The sequence below is a fragment of the Crocodylus siamensis genome, chromosome 4, assembly GCF_052110815.1.
Source record: "Crocodylus siamensis isolate JL-2025a chromosome 4, ASM5211081v1, whole genome shotgun sequence".
Classification (NCBI taxonomy): domain Eukaryota; kingdom Metazoa; phylum Chordata; order Crocodylia; family Crocodylidae; genus Crocodylus; species Crocodylus siamensis.
The window spans coordinates 213,371,775-213,390,724 of record NC_143398.1 but is presented as its reverse complement, the minus strand read 5'-3'; the positions used below and the strand labels follow the sequence as shown (position 1 = coordinate 213,390,724).

The 18,950-nt window shown below is 43.5% G+C and overlaps 1 protein-coding gene across 2 annotated transcripts in view; it reads right to left on the bottom strand.

The window, feature by feature from the left end:
• ITGB6 (integrin subunit beta 6) overlaps nt 1-3,392 on the bottom strand; it is a 112,616-nt gene extending 109,224 nt beyond the window's left edge. The window contains exon 1 of one of the 2 annotated variants that reach the window (XM_090045629.1): nt 3,188-3,392. The gene's annotated coding sequence lies outside the window, so the exon portion shown is untranslated. The remainder of the gene's footprint in view (nt 1-3,187) is intronic. The other variant, XM_090045628.1, reaches the window with a different exon arrangement.
• Nucleotides 3,393-18,950: the final 15,558 nt, after the last annotated feature.

Here is an 18,950-nt window from a genome sequence, read left to right as displayed (position 1 = left end):
GGGGGGAGGGGCCGGGCTGGGGGAATGGGCAGGGCCAGCAGGGGTCCTCCCTTTGGTCCCCTCCCCCTCTCCTCCAGCCTCCCTGACCCCTTACTCACCATCACTGGAGCCCTGGTGCTGAACATGCGGCCTGGCCAGCTGCGTGTTTCAGCACCAGGGCGAGAGGCCAACCATGGAGATACTCTGGCAGCCAGAGCATCTCCCTGGAGGACCTAGCCTCCAGTTGCCTCAGGGCACAGTCTGAGACCATGCCCTGTCCCGCTTCTTTGGTTTTTTTTTTAGACCCCGGATATCCAGGGGTCTAATTTTCTCAAGGGGACTAATTCTCCCAAGTTTGCAGCGTGGGGAACATTTTTTCATTCCCACACGTGCCTCTTGCCCTGCCTCAAAGGGGTTTCAGGTGGGGCATGTGCTCTAGTCTGGACGCACCCAATGTGTCTGTTTTACTTCCGTTACAGTCTTTTGCCATTAACTTTATTAAGCAGCTGATTTTTGTTTTACAAGCAATTAATCAAAACTTAATTTCCTTTTCCATTGTAAGATGTGGGGCTAGATTTATTCCTGTGTAACTCCAGTGACTTTCATTCCATTCATCCCTTTATCTGTCAGGAGTAACCCAGGAGAGACATGGAACACCATGGGGAAAACAGCATTATTGAAATACAGGTGCACGTCTTTTGGACTATGAAGCCATTTCTTTTTTCCTTTGAGTGAAATAGCAAAAAATTCTTGTGTCCAGAGCAAGTGTTTGGTGGTAATACTAGAAGTCGCTCCCAGCTATGAAAACAGCATTAGTAAAATACAGCATCGAGCAAGTCACAAATGAAAGATGATGTAAAATTTATTGTTCACTGTGTGATCAACAAAACCACATAGATGCCATCAGTTAGGTCCCTTTGACTGTATTAATCTGCCTATAAGTATCTGAGAGCAAAATCAGCAACCTAACTGGCTTCCATGCAAAAACATCACGAGAACCTGAAGGGTAAATTGCACAACTCTCTACTACTACCCAAATCATTTCTTAAACATGTCAAAAATTAAAATACAAAAGAGATAACTTTGAATATCTCATGGAACAAAACCTTGTGATGTATCTTTCAAAATAAAACAGGTGGTCAAAGCTTTCCAAATGTGTGTCTAAAGATAGGAACCTAAATTAAGGTTTAGGTTCCCAAGTCAAGAAAGCCCAAGGACATGCTGTTCCAAGTCAACATCCATGTCTTTTTATAATTATTGTGGACAAATTCTGCTCATACCTAATTTGGGGATGTGAAAGTTGCTGCATATGGTGAAACTAATTTTTTAAATTACTGCTTGTATTACAGCAAAGCTAATAGCCTCCCATTGTGCTAGGAATTGTACAAACACATAATTAAGGACAGTTCCCATCCCAAAGTTGGCAACCTAAAGAACTGAACAAAGGCAGTCTGAATCCTTTGATTGGTTAAGGGTAAGATTTGGGCTGCAACCCTTGTTTCCTGAAGAAGGCAACTTAATTAAAAACTTCCTTCAGTGGCACTGAGAAGGGGGAGGGCTGTGAGGGATGAGGAAAGAATGAAGCGGGGGGAGGTTTATGCATCTTTTTGCCATCGTCTTATTGTCTCATTCCATTGCAGATTAGGGGCATATGTAAATGAAAGGGGGGCTCTGAAATGAAACAGTGGGTTTTAAAAAACACCGCTTCAATTTAGGGCTGATTGAACCCCTGTGTCATGCACACACCCCGCTGACTTACCTGGCTCTTCGGCAGGAAGGGGAGGGTAGGCTGTTGGCAGGTGGAGCAGTCCCTGAGCTGTGGGGAGGAGGCGGGTGCTGATGCTTACCTCTGTGGCAGCAGTGCCACCCCCCCCAGGCAGTCCCAGGGGTCACTGCAGCCATGGAGGGAAGCACCGGGCCCCCCCACAGCTCAGGAAGGCAGGCAGGCTCTGGGGGAGGTGAAGATCAGGCTCGCTACTTTTCTTGGGTGGAGCCTACCTTCCCGTGCTGCTGCCAGGCTGCCTGCAGGGCTTCCGGCAGAGCCATGGAGATGCACAGAGCCTGGTTCTTCGCTCCGTGGCTGTAGGGGCAGCAAACTAAAACTCTTCAGAGGAGTGTTAGTTTGCTGCACCCAAAGTCATTTAAGGTGCATTATGCCGCCAAATCTCCTATAGTGGCTAGAATTAATGTACAATATGCTGCCGAGGTGTGCAAACATTGACACCATTAAAGCAGTGCAAAAGTATTTAGCCTGCTTTACAGTGCACACACCTTTTGTTTTGTAAACACATACCACAGGAGCACAGGAGGGAGGTTGCACTATACTAGAGGAGGTAGAGTAGCTTCATTTCTGTCCTGTCATCTTCATGGGCCTTTAGTAAGGCTATTCTGTGTGTAACACTGGAGAGAGGTGATCTTTTCAGTAAATATGCCATGACAGCTACGATACCACAAATGTTCATTAAAAATTAAACATAACACAGAATGAGTGCAGCTTCAGATTGCCTATTAAGTGAAATGTTTAGTTATCTTAATATAAAAATATATTAACATTTATTAATTTTAATTAATTAATTAATTTTATTAATATTAATATAAAATTTTAAAATAGTGGATACAAATAAATTGGTCTTGATCAGTCAAAGCACGATATTTATTCTTAACCAAGTTTTGTACTGTGCTTTGGAACCATAAATGTTTACAGACTGCAGGTGTTATGTGGCAATGGATTCTCAGTGAGCCTCACAAGAATGCATGGAACCTACCAGAGCCTATATAGCCTACATTAAAGAACTAATCGCTTTCATTATTTCAAAACAAAAAAAATTAAAACAGCGCTTAGTTATAGCTGTTCTGTAGCTTAAACTAGTAGCTTAAAAACTAACAAAATGTTTGTATTCAAGTAAGCCCTAAAAAAGTGAAGGAAATGATAGCAGACCTGTAACTTTTAATTACAGAAGCTGCTACTCAGCATCAAGAAAAACTAGAGGAAACATTCATAGACATCATTTGAAAATGCAAACAGCATTTGTATCTTATCAAAACAACTTGCCTGAACTAAACTACACCAAAATGCTGTTCTTTATAAAACCATTTATTAATCACAATGGATGTATTTCTTCTTCTACCAGCTGTAAATTAAAATGACAACTGAAAACAATCTAGAATTTGTGGAGTGAATATTTTAGCCATGCATTATGCTACTTACCTTTCAGGGCAGACCTTTAATTTCAGAAAGTGCTGAAATGCATTACCATGCCAGTTATCAAAAATCCCTGCCAGACATGTAATTTATCTTTGTTGTGGTAATAAACAGATTCAAAGCATTCTGGTATTAACAGTCCAGAAGTAACATATTAGCTTTAAGTTTCCTTCCGTGACTTAAAGTGGATATTTTTGATAAAGCACATGGTTTTAGAACACTATGAAGGCAGAGCCCTTGTGAATGACAGAATGTCTGGTTGATTTACATGAAATACCAAGTGCTTTGTGAGAAAAGGTTAAAATTAGATTGATGAACAAATGTGTTACCAGACTGCTGGCTGACAAATGGCAAAGTTATGCCAATGTATTACTTATCCTGGAGATGAACTAGAAGTAAGGAAGAGGGTAGTATTCACGTGCTAGAATATATTCAACTCAGCATAAATATAAAATCCTGGAGTGGCCACAACGGAGGCATTTTGGAGATGTACACATTTTATGGCAATAAATAAGTCACTGATATAATTTCACAGCTGGATATGGAGATTAATACTCATGTCTTGTGAAGGAGTCAAGAGCAGCTGCTTTGATATCATACAAATTTGTTTTAATACCATTTCAGTTGAGTAACTATAGTTAGGTCAATCAGTAAGGCCAACAATTTCAGAAGTGTACAATAATCTTCAGTGCCTCAGATTTTTAGTTACTTTAACTATAGTTCCTCAACTGAAATGGTTTTAAACTGAGTTTGTACGATAAAGGTAGCTGCTTTTGACTTCCTTACAAAACATGAGTATTAATTTCCATACCTAATTGAGAAATTATACCAATGACTTATTTATTGCCATAAAATATGTACCTCTCCAAAATGTCTCTGTTGTGGCCAATCCAACATTATATGTGTGTATATGTATATATATACATATACATATCAGTTTTCCAATATTTAATTGACCACCATGACTAAAGAGAATTCTACTTATTTAGCAAACAATGCCTTTGCACAAGACTGATGCAGCCCTTTTTGGTGGCCTGTGAAGAATAGTCTGGTCACTTGGCATTGGCTTTTTTTCTTCATTTACTTTTACAGAGATCTAGGCTCTCTACCAAATGTATGCTATATTTGCAAAAGTGTTTACTAACTGTGCATACCCTGCTTGAAACACCTTGGGCCGGATATTTGGAGATATGCTAAATAAAAAGCTCTCATTAACTTCAGCTGGAGTTATGAGTCCTGAATGAGTCAAGCTGGGCATCTAAAAATCTGAGGCACTAAAGATTATTGTACGCTTCTGAAATTGTTGGCCTTACTGATTTAGCAGCTTTAGAATACAGATTACCAGGCTGTGCATGATGGCGTGTGATGTTTGTACAAAACGTAGATATATGCAGAAGGCAACAAATTATAATATTGCAGGTTACTAGTCCATAACTGCAAACTCACCAACTACAAACTGCAAACTTGTTGCTGTAAGCATATCTGGCTATTTAAAATTTACCTGGCATGCAGAGCCCCATTCATAATGAATATAATTTGCAAGTCTACAATAACATTCTATGGGCTCCCTATCATATATCATCTTATCCAGCTAACAACCTGTAACCAGATTCTGTTGTTTGAAGTTAATGACAGTTCCTCCATTGACATCCATGAGATTAGAATTTGGCCCCATGAGTGAATATTGACCAAATGGGATGTTACACAGTAGACACTGAGAGTTGTGTGACCCTCAGGACATGTATCAAAGATAAAATATGTGGCTCTGTCCCTCGGAGCCCTGTCGTCTGGGCCCCCAGTACTGCCACTGGGTCTCAGAGTAGATCCATAGGCTGCACACAGTGTACGTGGGGTACGAACCCCGCAGGTAGGGTCTGGGACCACACCATATGCCCCACCAGCCACTTAGGGATCTGCATGATAGGTGAAGCCTGCCCGAGCCACTTTGGGACCCATGCTACATGCAGGGCCCATTCCACCCACCCTGGGACCTATGCTGCATGCACTGCCAGTTTCAGCTGGTCTGGAATCCATGTAGCACACAGCACTTGCTTCAGGTGCTCCGGGACCCATGCTGCATGCACAGGGCCCAGACTGGCTGGAGTGTGTGACGTTTGGCACTGAGCCTGAATCAGGCAGGGTGGGCTTCATGTACAGTGCGGGCCTTGGAGTGGACACCATAAGTACTGGACCTGGCATACGAGGGGAGGGAGGAGGTGAGGAAGAAAAAGGGGTCCATGGGCCCAATCCAGCCTGTGGACCTGCCTCACACCACTTATCCTGCTTGTGGGCCCAGATGAGTTTGACATTCTTACCTTAGGGGATAATACCCTTCAGCACAGTGGTTCTGTACTACTGTTCTGTAGTGAACCTACCCATAACTGTCTTACATAGAACTAAGCCACTCCATTCTCTTTGCAGAAGACTTTCTTTTCTTCCTGGGTCAAATGGCCAAAAGTGGCTACATGCCTTAGTCATCCCTTAGGTGCCATCAATCTCTGTTTTATTTTACTTTCTTGGGGCACCTGGCAGCTGGTGGAAGTTTGAATAGCTTACAAACTTGCTCTCAAGGACAGGCATCTTTTAGAGCAACTTTATGATTTAGGGACAGCAAAAGTGGTATAAAGTCAACTTTGCACCCACAAGCTCTTCTGCAGCAGCTGAGGCTCTGGCCACTGCTCTGTGCTAAGCCTTTCCCACGTCTGGCAGTTCCCCCAGTACTGGAAATAACAGGAAAAGAGGGGGAAAAAAAAGACATTCCTGAAACATCACAAAAATAACAACGGTGCCAAGATAGTGCAGATGTGATGGCGGAAAGAGCCTAATGTACGTGCAGCAATATTCAGGCACAACACAGTGTGAGAACAACATGACTGGCACCAAAACAGAAGCTCTAAGTAATCAGTATAACCCTTTTAGAACTGAAAATCTACCAGCTCAATGGTGCAGATTAAAATAACGCAGAACAGAATTGAGAAATGGAGGGTGTGAATTGGAGCTGGGTGTCCTACTAGCTCATTATTTAATATTTAGTAAATAAATAGGTACAGGAAAGAACATGCAGAGCACTAAGTGGGCATGTCCACATGAGACACTGACTGTGCCTAATACACTATGGCTGCGTATTATTCGGCTACTGTACAGTAGCATCATCTAAAAAACATTTGCCAATGCTACTGCGTACCTGTGTTACTGTGCGTTTAGTCCCTGTGTTTATACAGGTATTAAATAAATGCACAGTAACAACTGCATAGTAGCATCTTGTGTAAAAATGCCCAATTACATTATAATACAATCCACTAGGAGCATAAAATGGTACCTACCAAAAGAAAGAGGTCCTTTTTGAAGAATCCAGGCCTTTAAAAGTACATTAAAACTGTATTCAGCTTGGTAACATATCTCTGGTAACTGTTATAAATACTTGTTATATCATAGGCTAGATTTAGTACAAGTATATACACTTGCAAGGATACAATTACACTGAAAAGTGACCAGCCAGGAGGCTGGTTCTGACCTTGGAGGCAGAAGATAGGCAGAGTTGGAGAATCTTAGCACAGCACTACTGGTTTAGATTGACTTTTTTGTCCTTCCTAGCCAGCGTATTGCAATCTGACCACATAGGCCCCAATTTCAGCCCTGATTGTATAACTGTACAAGGCTTGCAACCTTTGTAGCTGGAAGAGACATCAGGGATATTCTCACCCTTAGGTGCTAGTGTGAATCAGAGCCTTCTGTCAACAAGAAGCTTTTAAAAAATGTGATCTTCAATAATACATACACTTTTGTGAAATTTCCTTTTCTTTGCCCTGAAGCTGCTATATAAACATACACATTTTAACTGCCTCCCTGCCTTAGGGTTAGGATAGAGATGCATTCAAGTGTATGGTTCCAAAGTGCTGTACTTTTACAAGCTGGTTGCCTGATTGAAAGGCAGACAATGTTTTCTTCTTCCCCAGTTCCTTCCTGGAACAATGCACATGGCATGTGTAGCACCCTGCAGGTGGCTGAACTACTTCCTTTCCTTTCTCATATCCTTGTTACAAGGTATTTAACAGAATTTGCAGGTTTGTTGGAAACTGACTTGGCCATGGCGTGAGTGCTTCTGCTATGGCCTCCAACTCTTGACCTCTAGGCTTCTAGCTGCTTACCCCAGTGTCCACACCAGCAGAGTGAGGTGCTGAACTGCAGGAAGGTTCACATTTTTAACCCTGTCTGGCTCCACATCGGCAGATGCAGAGAGGGTCCAGCACCAATACTTTGTGAAGCAACAAGGGAATCAGACCAGGATCACAAATCCCTTCCTTTTACCTTTGAGTTCCCCATGCTCATGGACCTGGCACATTATCAGAAGACTGGATCTACCAATGGCACAGGGCAGCTAGTTTTCCTGGGCAGAAGAGGCACTCAGCTATGGAAAGGAGCAATGGAAAACTACACACTGAATTGGGGAGAGAGGGGGGCCTTGTTAGGTGGCATGACTTAGATCCAATGTCTTGTACTTGTTGGGCACATCCAGATGAGTGCACACGTGCCTCTTGTGGCATCTCAAACCAGCTTGAGATACTGCAAGAGGCATGCTGAGAATGAAAAAATGTTTCTTGCACTGCATATTTGCACTGCAGGTTCAAAATCTGATACCTGGAATTCCTATCAAAATAAAACATCCTGGAGAAAAGTGGCACAGGACAGTTCCCCACCATGTCCTGAGGCAAGCCAGGGCTCAGACCTCCAGAGACGCTCTTGCATCTGGCCAGTATCTCTATGGTACTCTGTGCTGCCCTAGCATGCTGTGCAAGGCAGTGTGACCTGGGCACTGTCCCTGGTAAGTAGGGACTGGGGGTGGGGGGGAATTATGACGGGGTGGGACCTTGGATGTGTGGGGGGACTGTAGGTGGGAGTGAGTCCTCCACAGGGCCCACAACCCCCCCACAGGGGCCACACCACCCCTTTGCTCCACACAAGGCCCACAGCCTCCCCCCCACCGTGGCAGCAGTCGCCGCCAGGCACTCAGGGCCCGCTACTTTTGGAACTTCCCCAAAGCATGTCGTAGCCCCAGCTGCCTCAGACCAGGGACCATGTGTCGCGCTGGGCCGGGTCCTGTGCTATCAGGCCAGGCCAGGTCCATGGAGGCAGGACCCGGCCTGGCGTGACAGACGGTCCTTGCAAGCAGTGCCGGGCCCTGGGGCAGTCCATGAGCGAAGGGGGTAGGGGCAGCTCGGATTTTTCTATGATAAAACACCCTAAAAGTAAATGTCAAAGTGCCATATTTAGAATTAATTTTATTATGATGATAGAGGCACTGGTAGGGTTCCAAATTGCTTTAAACTTGTAAATATATCAATAAAACATTGCCCAACTGATCCCTCTCTGTATAGTGGCATTTCATTTTACTAGCGAAAGAACACTATTTTGGGTATTTTAATGAGAGACCTTGGGTTTCTTATCAGAGAATTTGCAATTTTTAAATGGAACACCAGGATCTCTGCTGGTGAGACAAGTGGCAAAACTGGGGCAGAGGAGCCTATCCAGGGCCAGCACCAGGGCCCCAGCTGGAGGTTACCTCGTCTGCTCTGCCCAGGTTCTCTTCTACTGACCTAAGTGGGATTGTACGGGACAACAGAGAAAACTGGGCCCTAAAAGACAAATCTTGTACTCCTTAGTCAGAAAACAGATTCAGTTCACTGGTAGGATTAGGGCTGCATATCTGATTTCTGTATGCCAAAAAAGCAGCCTGTATCCCTTAAATTCGCATTCTGCACTATGTGGTGGACTGGCATAAGATTTACTTTGCTCTGCCTAGCCTGAGGTCAGAGGTGTATGCAAAATGGGAGCTTTCCATTTCCAATAGTTTGCATGTGTGTAACAAGTGGGCATCCCAGAGCCAATCTCAACATAGGTCCACCCACTTGCTTCTGGGCAAACCACCTGTCCACCTCCCCTGCCACACCTTGATGCTCTGATTGACTGATGTTGACTGGTGGGAGATTGCCCTTTACCCACCTTGATGACAAGGGCCTCTGTACACAGCTCCAACCATGTCTCATGCCTCACAGATGTCTATGGCCTAACACCCAGCCTTGTCAATTTCTAATATACTCACTGGGCTCCAAGCTCCATCCTCAGGCCCCAGGCCCCTCACACTGGGCTCCAAGTCCTGTCCCACTGCACTAATTTAACCCATATCCCTTTCGCCTGGGAGCTCCCCTCATAGATCCCCAAAGCTCAAGGCTCCCGGAGCCCAACTCCTGGCTCCTTAGCGTAACCTCAGACTACTTTGTGAGTCTGGGCATTGCCTCCGGTCCCTCTGTCTGACCTGGGCCCTTCCTCAGTACTCAGGGTGAGCCTGGGCTCCCCCTGCCATGATCACCAGGGATGTGGGGGCTGGGGTTATCAGGCACCCCTACCCACCTTTCACCAGGGAGATAACTGGCCTGGCATTTGTGGGGGACTGTACCACCATGAACAGTCCCACCAGACCACCCTTCCCCAGCAGGGTGCAGTTTCTGGTCATGCCCAGGACCAGGATCCTCTTGCCACCCCCATAGCTCCTCTCTTGTCTGAGATGTTGAGCAGCAGCTCCAGCCGGGTGGCATTCTCCGGCTGTCTCACAGCAGACTGCTGCCTTGTTGTTCAGGGACCAGCCCTTATATACAACAGCTGGGCCCTGTTCCCCAATCAGGCAGCCTGCCTAACTGGGGCTGTGAGCAGCTGCAGACTGCCTTGGTGCTGCTGCTCAGGCCCCTGCAAGTAACAGAGCATCCTGTGCTCTGTTACAATATGTTATCCACGACTGGCTGTGCACTGTCCCATGAGCTCAGGTTGCTTTCTGTCAGTGTCCTACATTATCACAGGCCTCTAATATAGTAATCTGAATAGGCCTGAATAGTGATTCATTTAGCTACTTGCAAGAATAAACAACAGCTTGGCAGAGATAAACTAAATACTGTTGGTATTCTAAGAATAGGACTGTGTGGGTAAAAAGGGGGCTATTCTTGTCTGGGTGGGGGTTGAGCACACAGTATCTCACTGCTTGGCATTCCACGGGGTCCAGCAATACACACTCAACTGGTTTTAATGCTGGAGCTAATTCTGAAATCTTTACACAGACCAGTTTTATTGTTGCCAGTAGGCGCTTGGCCTGCCTATGGATTTCAGCATATGACCCAGCAACGGCCTATGCTGCTTATTGCTTATTTAGTCACTTGGTTCAAGCTATATTCTTGTAACCACACGCAGCATGAAGAGACAAAACATTTGTTTCCATTAGGACTCTGGAGAGGAATGTGACTTCTTTCTTTGGAAAGCCACTAGAGGGCGATGGACGGAGCGAGTTTCCCAAACCAAAGCCCCACAACTCAGAACACTGCAAAACTCCTCTGGTATTCAGCGCAGCCTCTTTCCTCAGTCGGCTGAAAGCCTGCCAGAGCTTCAACGGCCTGACACCACCCATTCTATTCCTTTCCAAATGTGACCTGTGGGGATTTGGGCTGTGTTACACTTCGAGGTTTGGGAGTTCGTTTAGTTAGAGGCTCAAAACAAATCCAAAAATGCAGGAGTGAAAAACCAGAGCAAGCCAGGCAGACCCTCTGCAGATGGCTAATGCCAACTTTTGCAGAACTTGCATATAAAGTTGCAGGGAAAGGGGCAGGGAATGGATCAATCTGGAAAGGCTCTGCTTAAATACTCTTCCCTTTTGCATCCACATTGCACTGTGTGCAACAGGCCTATTTGTTACACATTGGCTCAGTGGGCCGAGGTCCACTAGGAAACCTCCCCCTGCATTGTTAGAGGGAGGTCACTAAATGTGTAACAACAGAAATCTTGGGCCAACAAAAAGTGAAAACAGGGATGGGAGCGAAGGTTAATAATGAGGGTTCTGAGTGGGGGGACACCAGGCAGAGACCTCTGGCCGGTGCCCACTACCCCTCAAATATAGCCAAGGAGCCTGTGGACACCACCCAGCCTGAGATCAACAGGACAATGGGCTAGATGGGCCTGTGGCCTGACCCAATATAGCACTTGTTCTATTCTTACGCTGAAAAGGTCTTCTAAAGCCAGCTCGTCTTAAATCCTGCATGCATCTTGGAAATCTTTGCAGTTTAGATCATATGTGAAGAAGCCAGTCTCCCCTCCCCAGCGCCAGCATAAATCATCTATCACTTGCCAAGGAAACACAGAAGGAGATAAATCATCTGAGTACTCCTATTACGCAGCGGGGAAGGATTTTAGTTTTTCCAGGTTACTTTGATCCTTTCAGAGTAATCCATTCAGATTCCTTTCCTCTTCGCTATGACAGGGATCCATAAGAAAAAAAAAAAAAGTGCCCGCTGCTTTAATGCATTCTCCAGACACAAAATAATTCTCTTATCAAGCCAATCTTTGTAATCAAAATCCTTGGGAGTACCATGCTGTGTTCTGCAAGTGCTGGATAAGATTTTTTTTTTTAAGAGTCCTATAAACAAACACCTTACCTGAACACAAAAAAGAGATGACTCTTGACTATTACTAAAATGAACATGCCCTCTAGTGGTTCAATTGAACAAAGGCCTGCACACCTGTCTGTTCAAGGGAGTCACTCAGAAATGCTGTATGGTTGGCCCACCTCTCCCATTCTCCTTTACCTGAGTGTTGGGTACTCAGGTAAAGGAGATAATTTGAAAGTCTAGCTTTGGGACATGAAGGCACCAGCTGATTTTTAATAAATCCATGATAGTTTTTCTGAGGAACAACTCTGCACATAATATTACTGGTCATATGATCACCATCTGGAATAGATGAGACTTGCATACGTTTACTGCAATATAGTCAGTGGTATTCCTTTTGTCCTGAACTGCTTTCCCAGAGATGATGGGTGATTGCTTCATCTGAAAAATATTTTCAGGAAAGGGATTGCTAGAACTGTTTGGATCATTTTTTGCAACAGGCCCGTGACTTCTTTCTAATGTTTTAGCTGAATAAATTGTCTTAAAATGGAGGGTGAAGCACCCAATTTATACATCTTTCTCCATATACAGAGAGATGTCACCTTACTGCTTGCTTGTTATGGTGCTATGCTTAGGAAAGTGTTATGCAAATTATAGAAAAGTGGATGCTAAGGGAGGGGAAACTTAAAATATGGTTTTGGAAGTAGATTATTTGGATGCAAGGGTAGGCCAGGATCAGACAGACAAACTCCTCCCTGCTCAACTCACCAATTTTCAGCTTAGCAAAGAAATCACAACTAGTGCAGTCCAGTACTACCATAACTATTGTATTAAAACCTAATTTAGTGTTCCAAGAGCTAAGTAAAGAGAGAGCGAGAGAGAAGAATAAGGACTTCAAAATCTGGATTCATATTAGAACAATAAAAACAACCCACATCCACAATGCTCTATGTTGTTCAATAATTCATGTGGCTCTGCTCTGAAAAGTGATGGTGTACCACTGGCATTGTAGAGAGTTATATTTTTTTTCTTATAACACCCTGGTCTGTATCTTGTTCTTACATGAGCTACCCACTCACATCTGAGAACTGCTCCTTCTGACAGCTGGAAGCATTCCTGCTTGCTGAGCTATTGCATATGAAGATGGGGTGTTAAAGGAAGTTGTGAACTCAGGAGACCCACTGCTGATGGCTGCTTGAGAATCTTTTCTTTTCGTTCAGTCTCCCATGACAGACAAGCTTTTCCTAAAGGATGGTTGGAGTTAATTATCTCGTTCTGTATTGCACGACAGTGAACTATTGCTATTTTTTCAAGGTCTGGAAGCATATCTGCAGCCTCATTTGAGTAAGAGCCTTATTGCATGGCCAAGGCATGGGGTATTAATAAACACACCTTGGTTCTATTTTGTAATGTTTGGAAGGCTAGATAAAATTAACTAAGTCTATATTTTCATCAGCATTTGGTAAGAAAATTTTAAAGCATGCAAAAGGAAGAGCCTTTTGTTAATACTGCCTGTAACTAGTGGCACATGTTGACACACTGAATTAATACTCCTGTTTGGGCTTCCTCTAAACTAACACAGAATTTTATTAATTCAAAGCCCTTTTTAATTGTGGTTTAGGAACACATTTAATCCAAAGTGTATCACCATTTTCTGTAGAGACTTTTGATGAAAGTGGTAAACTAGATTTTATGTTGCACTCAAGTAAATCTAGAGTGATTTCTGGGGGATCAGTAGAATTGCACTGATATACATGCAGAGTAATTGAGAGCAGAATTTAAGCATGGGAAACAAACCTGCATATACACACAAACCCAGGTGACACAGTGCGCTACAAAACAAGACTTGTACTGGAGTAACTGGCTGCTCAGTGGGAACAAGGGGATCAGAATATCTGGCTCACTGTGCTAATCAGGGAAGGGTTTAGCAAACATGTATCTTAATTCCTTCTGTCTATGACTATATTACTGCAAAGGTTATTGATGGACTGAATTACGTTAATTGGCTAGAGGCAGGCTGATGAACTACACAGAGTTCAGAATGACTGGTTATCCCTGGTTAGAGTTATTGATGTGAACTAATGCTGCAGAAGGGCATGACTGGTAATGTGCACCAGTGTACAGGTCCTGTTGTAAAGAACCACTTTCAGTCTCCACTCACTCACACTTACATTTTTCTGCTGTGACTAAAACAAGGCAACTGTAAAGGGAAATTGTGTAAGGCAGCTGCTTGTATATCCCCTCCTGCTCCCCTCCCCAATCAAACAAACTCCAGCCCCCACCCCAACCTCAGAGCACTAACATCCTTACCCCATACCAGTGACTTTCAGACACTACTTAGCTGATTACATTTGAATATGTGCCCTAAAAGGGAAAGACCCCCTTGTGCTACTCCAAGTCTCTTCACACACCCTGACCCTTTACTCTTTGATATTTTAATCTATTTGATTTTTCTTAGCAGCTAGAGAATGATCAAGCAAAAATAATTGGTTTTGTATATTTTATCTCATATTTTGAGCAAAATTAAAGGGCCAAGTGCAAAAGCCAAAAAACTCAACTTTGTTTGGGGGCAATCAATGCTGGGATTCATTGGGTAGGCAATGACACAGATGATCTTTCACATTAGAAAGAGTATTCTAGCATTGAAAGCTTCTATTAGAGCATTTGGGACACAACTGTATGCATGACTGAAAGGCCATCAGAATAATACTCTGTCTTGTTCTCATTAAGACACTGCTGGACAGCATAGTGCTGGGTACTATATTCCAAACCACACACAGATTTGCAAATAATTCCTGTGTGGTTCATTAAAGAACAAGAATAGTAAATACGTATGTAAGTGGGGTCAGGGCTAAAAGCAATAAAGTAACACTTCTCAATTACTCAGTTTATATTGAATTGTTCAGTTAACTGCTTTTGGATGAGTAGATGAAATATAATTAGGGACCTACCAAAATTGCGATTTCATTTTTACAGAAACCATGGTTTTGGGCAAGCTCTGTGAAAACAAGTTCCCTGGGAAAAAAACCACAACCTTACCAAAAATAAAATCCTCATGGCTGCTGTGGCCTGACCAACCTGCCAGGGTGGGGAAGGGGATGCCAGGCCAGCATAGCAAGATGGCTGCCTCCCCCCCCCCCACCAATTGGCTAAGGGGACCCACTCCTCAGTGACTACTGACAGAGAGGGGCAGGGCCTTATGATGGGCAGCCCTTGCAGCCAGGTGTGGGGGTCCAGATGGGCTCGGCCTGTGAAAACAGCTGCGAGCCCCGTGCTCTGCCAGTAAAAGAGACCAGCAGCTACCTCAAGTTCAGTACAGCCCAAGATATAATTTTAGTTTGCCAGTCAAAGATACTTCAGCGTAGAAGGGAGAGAGCTCTTAGGAGAGAACTCAGGGTTCGAAGGGGACAGGAGACAGGATCAGAGTTACCATTCAGAAAAGCTAATAGGATCATCCTTTAAGGGCAATGCATTGAGAAAGGTGTTAGAATAAAGTTAGGCTGTCCCACTTGTTTGGGTCCATTTAGGGCCTTAAAGGTCAAACCTAGTACCTTGAATTGTGCCCAGAAAGCTATTGGGAGCCAGTGCAGTCTCTGGAGTTATAAGTTTTTGGAGACTAAGCCCTGTCAGGTGGACTACTGCATTCTGCACCAGCTGCAGATGGTTTTCAAAGGTGGCTCAATATAGAGCTTATTGCAAAAATCTAGATGTAACCTTGCAATGTTATAAAGCCACAGATGATGGTGGCCACATGCAGTCCATGTAAAGTTAATTAAAAGAATAGGCTTTGAATCTTAGAGACTTGACTTTATTTATACACATACAGTATGTAAAAGTTTTTGTCAATTTTATTAAGAAACAAAACTAACTACACAAAGATGCTGGAGAAATCTATTCAAACAGGCATAGTTAATGTAAAGTGGAAGTTTATTACTGAGATAATATTAGTAAAATTATCACCATAAATAGCTTCTCCCCTCTCCCACTCCTCAAAGACATTCAATCACGCAAGTGAACCACATACATGTAGAGGAAGGCCAAACTACAGATACATGGAATGGCACTATTTCTTTGTTCAACTGAGGAAGATCAAGGCACAAATTAACCATAACAGACATCACACAAATAGAGGAAAGCTGAGAAAGGAATAATTAAAACCTTTCAGCACCTTGGAAGCAGTAGATATGCAATTACTATGTAAAGAGCAAATACAAGTCATTTAAGAGATATGACCAATTGTAACACCAGCCTGAGATCCTGACTTAACACCAGATTCATTTGGGACACCTACCCCAAATGGATAAACCCGTGAAGTAGCCCTGGATAAGTGAATTTCCAGTAGTTTCTGAAGGTTGTTTTAAGTCTTTTAGAACACTGCTTCGTTTGGTATTCAGTAACACTGTTAATTTTCACATTAAACTTACAAAAATAGTTTAACCTAATCTGTGACATCCAGGCAAGAATTTAGAAGGACCTGATGCACTGATATTAAAAGGCATTTTCAGTTAGGTCAGGGATTAGAGGAAGCTAAGTTTCCTCTCTTCCCCACCCCAACCACCTCAAAGGAATCTAATTTACAACCAAGAGATACTAAAAATGTGTTACCCACTGAGCCAAACTCACATGAGATATTTATACTTGCATAACATCATAATCTTATGTAATTTCCATAATTAACACTAACCTATTTTATTACAGCATTTTTGCAAATAAGATGCAAAATAAGTTGTATTCAACTCAGTTCAGTCACTTTTTGAAGTCTGTCTATAACAAAAGAATCTGAATTTTAGAATGCATTCAAATGCATTGCATTAGAAGATTATAGTAGGCTGGGTGACCTATATAATACACATAACCCTAACATATGAGCCAGGCAGAAGTCACTACATGCTGAGTACTGATTCCTAATAAATTTAAAGATATGGTAAAAAAAGGAAAATGTATCAATCCCAATTAGAAAGCAAATATGATGCCATAAACTAGTAACTTGCTAGAGGATTTGTAAATCATACCGGAACATTATTTATTAATTTCAGGTAACATGCAGGGAATTGTTAAAAGGAATGGAATAAAGCCCTTCAACAAATCTTCTGCATCTATCTTTTGTTTTATATGGATGACTTGTTGAGCCAGCATTTAAATTAGCAGCTTGACAAAACAGTAAAATGGTATGCATTCCCTTTTGGGTCCTTCCAGATTTTATTTAGAATTCAGTAAGCTCTCATCTGCTTATCTAAGTATGAATTACTGCATGGGAGGTGCCTTTATTTTATAAACAAATGTACATTAATAAAACCTCCTTCCCCCCATTAAAAAACTGCCGGCTAGAAGCACTTTGAATAGCTCAGAAAAGGAGTCATGGGAGAAGCTATGTTTGTGGAAGGTGCGCCACACGCTTAAAGACTTACATGTTCCCAGAGTGTAAGATAATAAAATAGGTTGTTTCCAAGGGGAGAGAAGAGCACAGCAGTGGTAAGTGTTAACAGTCAAGTGATTAGGTTTTTCTCTTCCTCAATACTTACTGTATTTACTCAAATTCAAGATGAGGATTTCTTCTCCCATTCAACATGGAGACGTCTTGGATTTGAGGTCATGTCTGGGGGCCAAAGCTGCTGTCATCACTGCTCCCTGGTTGAAGCTGGACAGGCTTAAGTGGTGGGGGAAGGGACATAGGGAGGGAGCGACTACAGTACAGTGCAGGGGAAAACCTTGGGGAGAATGTGTAGTGTGGGGGAAGTGCAGGGGAGACTGCATGGTGCAGTGTGGGTGGGTGAACACAGGGGAGGGGAGGGGGATGGGCAGGGAGCAGGGTGGGGCAAATGACAGTGGGGACAGGCACCAGGGATGCAGGCCCTTGGGGGGGGGGGCAGGGGTCAGGTCACCTGTCCCTCCTCCCCACTTTCCCCACCACTTGTTCCCCTGCTGCAGTTGTGGGGGGGACAGAGACTCCTGACACTTTACATTTAAGATGCGGTTAATCCAGCCATGTGTTCCAAGTCAGTAGAAGGCATGATACAGGAAATGAGCCATAAAACTATTCCACATGACAGGTAACAACTTCTGGTTTGTTTGTATTGTACCTTAAATTGAACGTATGGCCAGTTTGGGCTGGCTCATAACAGATCTCGACACTCAGCTGAGTGCGAGGATCCAGCTTGGGGCAGACCCAGGGTCCGGTATATAGCTATCCCCCACCAATTTGGGCTAGGGCAGAACCAATCCCTGAGCCCTGGGCTGGCACTCAACCCTCAGCGCCAGACTGGGGGTGTTATGAGCTCAACATCAGATAGTAGCTCCCTCATCTCAGGCTCAGTATAACCCACACCTTTAAAAACAGTGAGAGCTGCAAATGTATTTTTTTGACATCCCTAGTGCCTGTAGATCCCAGGATCAAGAAGCCTCTCCCCAGTCCTGAAGACTCTGTGTACCAGGGATGTCAGAAAACTCTGTGTGCAGCTGCACGTAGTTTTTAAAGGTCACAGTGTAATGGGACTCCAGGATTGGGGAGCAACTCCCCAATCCCAGAATCACCATATCCCATAAAAGGGCATACCCCATGACCTTTAAAAGTAATGTGTGCTGCCCTTTGTACAAGGACCTTGGATCAGGCTGCTGCAGCCCAATCCCAGGTTCCCTGTGCACTTGTAAAAACCAGTGAGATGAGGTTTTGATAATGGTGGGCTGGGGCCAGAGCCCAGACTGGGACTGGTTCCAGACCCCGATTTGGTCCCTGGCCTGAAATCACAATCATTTGATTGCGTGCACACATCTTTCAACTTGCTGGTGGAGGGGGAGTGTGGGATCAGGGTCCTGGTTCCCCCTGCATAAGCAAGGAAGGCCTGAATAGGATCTAATCCCAAATCCCAAAAGCATGTGACCTGCCACATGTGGCATGGCAAGAGGCACAATTGTTAAGGAATAGATCCTATAACACCTTTAAGTAAATGCCTGTGAACAGCCAAAATTAAGACAACAATCCAGTAATTAAGATTCTATACGTGCAAAATTATAAATAAATATAATTTTCTATGTATAGGACCTAATTATTGTGGGGTGGGGTGGGATCATTTTATATTCAAAATCATCTTGGATTTAAGTAAATATAGTATTTGATTTAACCCCCTGAAAAACCATGAATGTGTCTACTTTTGTACCATGCTTTCCTATTAGGAATAAAACTTAAGCAGCATGAGAGAGAAACATGTTTAGAGAGATTTAAATATTAAACCTGTGGAACAGCATTTGCCCTGAGGTTCTATAATGATCTGTTTGGGCTCCTCTCCTCCCCCATCCCAACCAGCACAGTACAAATATAAAGAAGGAATAATGAAAAAGAAGCCAGAACA